The sequence below is a fragment of the Octodon degus genome, unplaced genomic scaffold, assembly GCF_000260255.1.
Source record: "Octodon degus isolate 3935 unplaced genomic scaffold, OctDeg1.0 scaffold00091, whole genome shotgun sequence".
NCBI classification, from domain to species: domain Eukaryota; kingdom Metazoa; phylum Chordata; class Mammalia; order Rodentia; family Octodontidae; genus Octodon; species Octodon degus.
The window spans coordinates 10,477,852-10,485,299 of record NW_004524667.1 but is presented as its reverse complement, the minus strand read 5'-3'; the positions used below and the strand labels follow the sequence as shown (position 1 = coordinate 10,485,299).

General features: G+C 38.6%; 1 pseudogene; it reads left to right on the top strand.

The window, feature by feature from the left end:
- The first annotated feature begins 3,484 nt into the window (after positions 1-3,484).
- On the top strand, positions 3,485-4,313 carry LOC101560495 (annotated as a pseudogene).
- Positions 4,314-7,448: the final 3,135 nt, after the last annotated feature.

Sequence of the window (7,448 nt, the reverse complement as noted above, 5' to 3'; positions counted from 1 at the left end):
CCTACAAAACTCTCTCTGTCTCTCTCTCTCTCTCTCTCTCTCTCTCTCTCTCTCTCTCTCTCTCTCTCTCTCTCTCTCTCTCTCTCTGTTTGTGTGTGTGTGTGTGTGTGTGTAGCTGGGAACTGAGCCTAGCTAGGCCCTTGATATACTAAGCACATATTTTACCACTGAGCTACAACCCAGCCCAAAAAGTAAAAAAAAAAAATTTGAAAGGAGTTGCAGATTTACTGTTTCATTCCAGTTCTGGACTCCATCAAGGACTGGATAGACTTTTAATTACAGTGATTTTTAAAGGTAAGAATTACTTTCAATGGAGTCAAATCCCTAGTCCTCCATTTCTAATTTTTTTTTTTTTTTAATTTTTTGCAGAACCAGGGATTGAACCCAGGCCCTTGTGCATGCCAGGGAAGCGCTTATTCCACTGAGCTATCTCCACGGACTCCATAAGCATTACTTTCACCAAAACAATGTATTCCTTTATCTTAAAATATGAAAAATACTGAAAGGCATAAGAAAAGTAATACTTATGAGCCAAGTCTTTTCTTATGTGCCTTTTTAATTTTCCAGAGGCTACCATTTGCACCTCTTTTCAGATACTTAATTTCCATATATTTAAAAATTTGACATTTGCTGTGATGGTGCATGCCTATAATCCCAGAACTCAGGAGGCTGAGGCAGGAGGATTACTACATAGTGAGCTCAAGGCAAGCCTGAGCAACAGAATGAGACCCTGTCTTGGGACAGGGGGGAAAGGACATTTAATTCATACATCATACAACTCATCCTTCTAAAGTTTATAGTTCAGCACTTTTTAGTAGGTTATGCCACCCTTACCACTAATTCCACAATCTTATCTTTTCTTCTCTCTCTCTCTTTTTTTTTTTCTTTTCTTTTGAGATAGGGTCTTGCAGGCTGGCTTTGAACTTACTATGTAGCATAGGTTGGCCTCAAACTCACAGTGAACCTCCTACCTCAGTCTCTCAAGTGCTGTGGTTATAGGTGTGCACCACCATGCCTGGCCTCCTCAACGTTTTCATCACCTCAGAAAGGTTTCATACCTTACTTCCCAGTTGTTTAATTAGATATTTTGTCATTTCACTGTTGAGTTATATGAGTTTTTGATTTTTATTTCATTTTATTTTTACATTCTGGACATTAGATCCTTGTAGACATATGATTTTAATATTTAAAAATATTTGTGTGTGTATGTGTGTGTGTTGGGGTTCTTGATGGTGTCCTTTGATATGTGAAAGATTTTTAGTTTTTATAATTTTCCATTTAGTTTTTTCTTATGTTGCTTCTACTCTGTTCTATTCAAAGTTACAAAGATTTATACCTGTGTTTCCTTCTAAGAGGTGTATAGTTATTACTTTTAGGCCTTTGATAATTTTGAGTTTATTTTCGTATATGAGGTGAGGTAGGGGACCAAATTCATTTTTTTTATACTTGGCTTCAACATCCTTTGATGAGGAGACTTTTCTTTCCCCATGAGAATCCTTGACAAAATCAGTTGGCCACAGAATTACGAGGTTATTTCTGTAGTTTTGATTCTGTCTGTCTGCCTGTCTGTCCCTCTGTCCATCTGTCATCTGTCCATCTACCTACCTACCTGTCCCCTGCCCCCATGCTGTTAGAGATTGAATCCAGGGCTTTTGCAAATGAGATAACACCCCCAGCTTTTTTATTTTTTATTTTGAGATAGGGTCTTTCTAAGTTGCCAAATTGCCCTAGCTGGGCTAAAACTTATAGTCCACCTGCCTCAGGCTCCCTGAGTGCTGGAGTTATAGATACATGCCGCCAGCACTGGCTTGTTAAACTATATTTTTATCCTTAAACTAGCAGCTTACTATATTGAAATTAATTTATTGTAAGTCTGACTTTATCTTCCTACTTTGTTCTTCGGCACGATTGTTTTGACTATGTAGGGGTCCTTTGAATTTCCTTCTTTTTTTCCTTTGAATTTCTATAAAAATTTTAAGATCAGTTTGTTTCTTTCCACAAAGAATCTAACTGGGATTTTAATAGAGGTTATGTTGAATCTGTAGATCAATTTGGGGAGTGTTGCCATGTTAAAAATGTTAAGTCTTCCAATTAGAAACATGGAATAATTAATTGTAAAATTTATTACTAAATATCCTTTTTGTTATAGCTTTCAATGAAATTTTCTCAATTTCAGATTTTTTTTTCTGAAAAAATTTATCATAATATATAAAATATATAAAATAGGGGCTGGGGAGATGGCTCAGTAGAATAAGTGCTTGCCTGGCAAGTAAGTGCAAGGGCCTGAGTTTAATCCCTGGTTCCGTCCCCCGCCCCCAGAAAAGTAATGTATATAATATATAATTATATAAATATATATAGATATATTATATAGATATATTTATATATAAAATATTAACATATCTAAATATAATAATATATCTAAATATTATATCTAAATATAATATTTAGACAACCTGGTGCAAGTTGTCTTTGTACTCATCGGCTGGGCTTTGACCCAAGGCCACCATCATCACCTTGTTTTTGCCAAAGAACATCCGGCTGTGCTTTCAGGCATTCCGGATGTCCTTCAGCTTGGTGCCCCTCATGTTGGCCAGAGAGAAAATGAAGAGATACTGGTACATGTCTACACATTTTTGAACTTCTTCTGTCAGGTTCTGTTTCAGTTCTAAGCCTTTCTTGGCAGTTTTTGTTAAGGAAATTTTCTTGTCACATTTGGATTTGGGCATCATGCTGAAACCATCCAAACTTTTAAAGTTTATAAATGAATGTAACAAGGGATATAGGTATTATTATACCTATATAAATATTTATATATCTAAATATTATGTAGATATATTTTATATATCTGTACAATTGGGATATATGTAACTGAAGACTTTTTAGTAATAGTGATAGTGCTGGGAATTGGATCCAAGCCTTCTGCATACTGAACAGTGTCCTAAGTCTTTTGTATTGATCTTGACCTGTAGCCTTTCTGTAGTTTTTCTTTCCTTTTATTTATTTATTCATATTGTCTTTTTGAGACAGGATTTCACTGTGTAGTTAAGGCTGACCTTTGAGACTGAGTGTAGTGGTGCGTACCTGTAATCCCAGCTCTTGGGAGGCTGTAAACAGGCAGATCACTACAAGTCTGATCTAGTAATGAGACCCTGAACACCGTGTAGACCCTTCCCTAAAAAAAAAAAAAAAAAAAGACTGACCTTGAACTCACTTTGTAGCCAGGTTGGCCTCAAACTCAAGTGATCCTCTTGCCTCAGCCTTGAGAGTCCTGGGATTACAGGTGTGCATTACCACACCTGGCCATGTTTTATTATTATTTTTATTTATTATTATTATTTGTGTGTGTGTGTGTGTGTGTGTGTGTGTGGTGCTGGGATTTGAACCCAGGCTCTTAAAAATACCAGGGAAGTGCTCTGTCACTGACCTGTATCCCTTGTTACATTCATTTATAAACTTTAAAAGTTTGGATGGTTTCAGCATGATGCCCAAATCCAAATGTGACAAGAAAGTTTCCTTAACAAAAACTGCCAAGAAAGGCTTAGAACTGAAACAGAACCTGATAGAAGAAGTTCAGAAATGTGTGGATATGTACCAGTACCTCTTCATTTTCTCTCTGGCCAACATGAGGAGCACCAAGCTGAAGGACATCCGGAATGCCTGAAAGCACAGCCGGACGTTCTTTGGCAAAAACAAGGTGATGATGGTGGCCTTAGGTCAAAGCCCAGCCGATGAGTACAAAGACAACTTGCACCAGGTCAGTAAAAAGTTGAGGGGTGAAGTTGGCCTCCTTTTCACCAACCACACAAAGAAAGAGGTCAATGAGTGATTCACGAAATACACAGAAATGGACTTGACCCGAGCTGGGAACAAAGCAGCTTTCACCGTGATCCTGGATCCAGGGCCTCTGGAGCAGTTCCCCACTCCAGGGAGCCTCAGCTGAGGCAGCTGGGACTGCCCATTGCCCTCAAGATCCTACTGTCTGACTACAAGGCATGCAAGGGGGTGATGTGCTTACCCCAGAGCAGGCCTGCATCCTGAAGCTCTTTGGCCATGAGACGGTCGGATTCAAGGTGACCATCAAGTACATGTGGGATGCTCAGTCAGGAAGCTTCCAGCAGATGGGAGAAGATGACTTGCCTGAGAGCCCACCTGAGCCTTCAGAAGAATCAGAGTCAGGGGGAGGATGACTGACTCAGATTCGGGACCAGAGGCTCCCAGCCTGTGCTGGTCCCCGCTGGACCACAGGACTGAAGCCACCTTTCAGAGGGAGAGCTGTGTGTTTAGCTGTGGATGAGGACAAGGAAGGGTAATGGGGACTAACTTTCTGTACAGAATCAAACTTTAAGGCCGGGGGGGATGGCTCAGTGGAATAAGTGCTTCCCTGGCAAGCGCGAGGGTCTGAGTTCAATCCCCAGTTCTGCCAAAAAAAAAAAAAAAAGAATCAAACTTTATCCGCAGGTGTCTCCTTGTAGACAGCAAGACTCTTAGGGGAAAAAAAAAGGCCTTTAAAACTTAAAAAAAAAGTCAAAAAATAAAGTTTGTATGCTGTCCATATAATTTTTTATCTTGACTTTTGATTTATACATTTTAAATACTATCCTAGGATGGTATGCAATGATTTAAATAGCTGGACTATTTCCCTTCCCTTCATCATATTGCTGATATATGTTATGATAACTATGTACGTGTTGTTCTGTGATTAGCCAAGTTGTATCTGTGACTTTTCTCATTTTATATCTCTTGGCCATAATAATTGCTCCTCTAACTTTTTTCCTTTTATTTTCAGTGCCTAGAAAAAAATATTCCAGACACATATTAGAAGTTCAATATTTGCTAAATGAATATAATTGCCTAATTTACTGGCCATTAATTCTTCCCCATGCTCCCGCAATATGGTTTTCCATATGGTCAAAATCATTCTATAATATACTGTATCAGTCAGAATATACTGGTTCTTGCTGTGGTAAAAACTCATGCAAGGGGTTGGGGATATAAATTGGTGGTCTAAGTGCCTTCTTGGCAAGTGCAAGGACCCAGGTTTAATCCCCTGTACCACATGCATTCTTGGCCCTGGGATCCCAGTGCACTGTGCCAGCCATTAAAACCGGGCATGATGGTGCACACCTGTAATCCCAGTGCTGGAGAGGCTGAGACAGGAGGATCACTACGAGTCCAAGCTGCATAGCATGATCCTGTACCAAATAAACAAATAATAATAAAAAAAAAACCTGATCCTAAATTCTAATGAGCTACAAGAACAAAGATGTGTGTGTGTGTGTGTGTGTGTGTGTGTGCGCGCATGCGCGCATGTGTATGATTTTGTTGCTCATGAATTAAGTCTGTGCCAGTTTGGCGGAATGCCATCTCTACTTCAGGATCAGAGTTAATGAGCAGCCTCTGTTTGAAATGTTGCTAGCACTGTGGCATGTTGCAGACCACACACTGCAGGCTTCTGATTCTGCTCCAAAGTGACTCATCACTTTTGTTAATGTTGTGTTGGGCCAAAAGCTAAGCTCAATATCAGTGAGTGCACCAGAAGGAGGGGCACCATATGAAGAACCAGAATATTTGGCAGAAGAATTACTCAGCCAATCAAAATGAATTTGCCAGCACCATTACTTCAGAGTCAACCCTCCTCAGCCCTTCATTGTCCTGCTTCTCAGTGAATAGTCTGCTTTCTGGGCTTGCCCTACAGCTCTTGGGCTTGGATTTACCTTTACTATTTTAGGAGATTCTGTATTTCATCTGGTGAATTCCAGCTTACTTGATATTTCTCCTTCGTTTACCTTCTCCCTTGCTTTCATTCTCCTAGCACAATAAAAAGCCAGGTATCTTGCCATTTAAAAATGTCTATCTCGGGGCTGGGGTTACAACTCAATGGTATAGCACTTGCCTGGCAAGCACAAGGTCTGAGTTCATTCCTGGCACCAAAAAAAAAAAAAAAAAAAGTGTACCTTTACACATATATTTATATTTTTATATAAATCATAATTACCATTTTTATTGAGAACTAAAGTTGGAGATAATTTTTCATCAGTATTTTGAAGGTGCCAATTCTAGTTTGTAGTTTTTCATTTTTTGAGAAAACTATTTCACCTCACATTGCTTATGTTTTGTGTTCTGGTTTGAAGCATTTAGATTAAAAGACCATTAAAATATTTCATGAAATGTTTCTTATTTTGCTCTCTTTTTTTCTTCTTTCTTTTTGCTCCTTTGTTCTTTCCTTTTTTTTTTTTTTTTTTTTTTTGATGAGGGTCATGTGTTGCAAAGGTTAATCTTGAAATCTTGGGTTCAAGACCTTGCCTCAACCCTCCAAGTAGCTGGATAAGAGTGCACCACCACACCTGGCCTAACTTAGTGTTTTAAAATTTATTTTTTGGAGTTCTTGATGGTCACTATCAATTTGGAAATCTCATCATTTCTTTGATAGTTTCTACCCATTTGTCTGATTTGCGAATTTTCAATATAGAGATTTTGTACTTACAAGTTTTTTTGATTGACTCTAAATTTCTTTTCTTTAAAATTTTTTTCTCTTTAAAAAATAAAAAAAAATTTTTCCCCCAGTACTGGGCTTTTTTTTTGGCTACTTCATGCTGCCTTCAGGGTGTGTCTAGTGTAGCTTCTGAAGCTGGGAATCGAATCACAGTCCTGTCCACCTGATTACATTAGCCCAAGCGGCACTTTAAACAACTGAGCTGTCTAGCAAAGCCCTCAGTACTGAGCTTTGAACCCAGGATATATTTCTTTTTTTAAATTTTGAGACAGCAGTATTGGCCAGACTGAGCCAGGACTTGTGATTCTTCAGCCTCAGCCCCCACTTTTGCCTCCCAATGTGCTGGGATTATAGGTATATATCAACTCACCCTGATTCTCTTTCTTCTTTCTTTTTTTTATTGTCCATCTCTTTGATTGCGTGATTTTTTCTTAGTTCTTCTATTTTCATATTGAATTCATTTTTACTTCTAAGAACCTGCTTTTTTTAGATGGTAACTTTTATAGCATCCAATTCTGTTAAAGTCTAATGCTTGTGTTTAAAAAGTAGGCTTCTGTTATTTCTGTTGTCTCTCTTTTATCTTAGCCTTTGTTGGAGTCTGAATGTTTATGTCATGTCAAACTTCGTGTGTTTGGGGCTGGCGAGATAGCTCAGTGATCTAAAGCGCCTGCTTAGGCAAGTTTAGGCAAAGCACAGGGACCGAGGTTCTATCCCTTGGCACCACATACCATACCAACACCACCCTCAGAGCAGGCTGAGCCAACCACAAAAAAAGAAAAAAAAAGTGTATGTTGAAAATTTATCCTGAAAGTAGTAGCATTGCAATTCGGAATTTATTTTTATTTTATTTTATTTAAAAAAGGATTTATTTATTTATTTGAAACAGACTGGCACAGCATATGGAACCGGGGATCAAACCCGATTCCGTGTACTTGCTAGGTAGGCTCTTAGA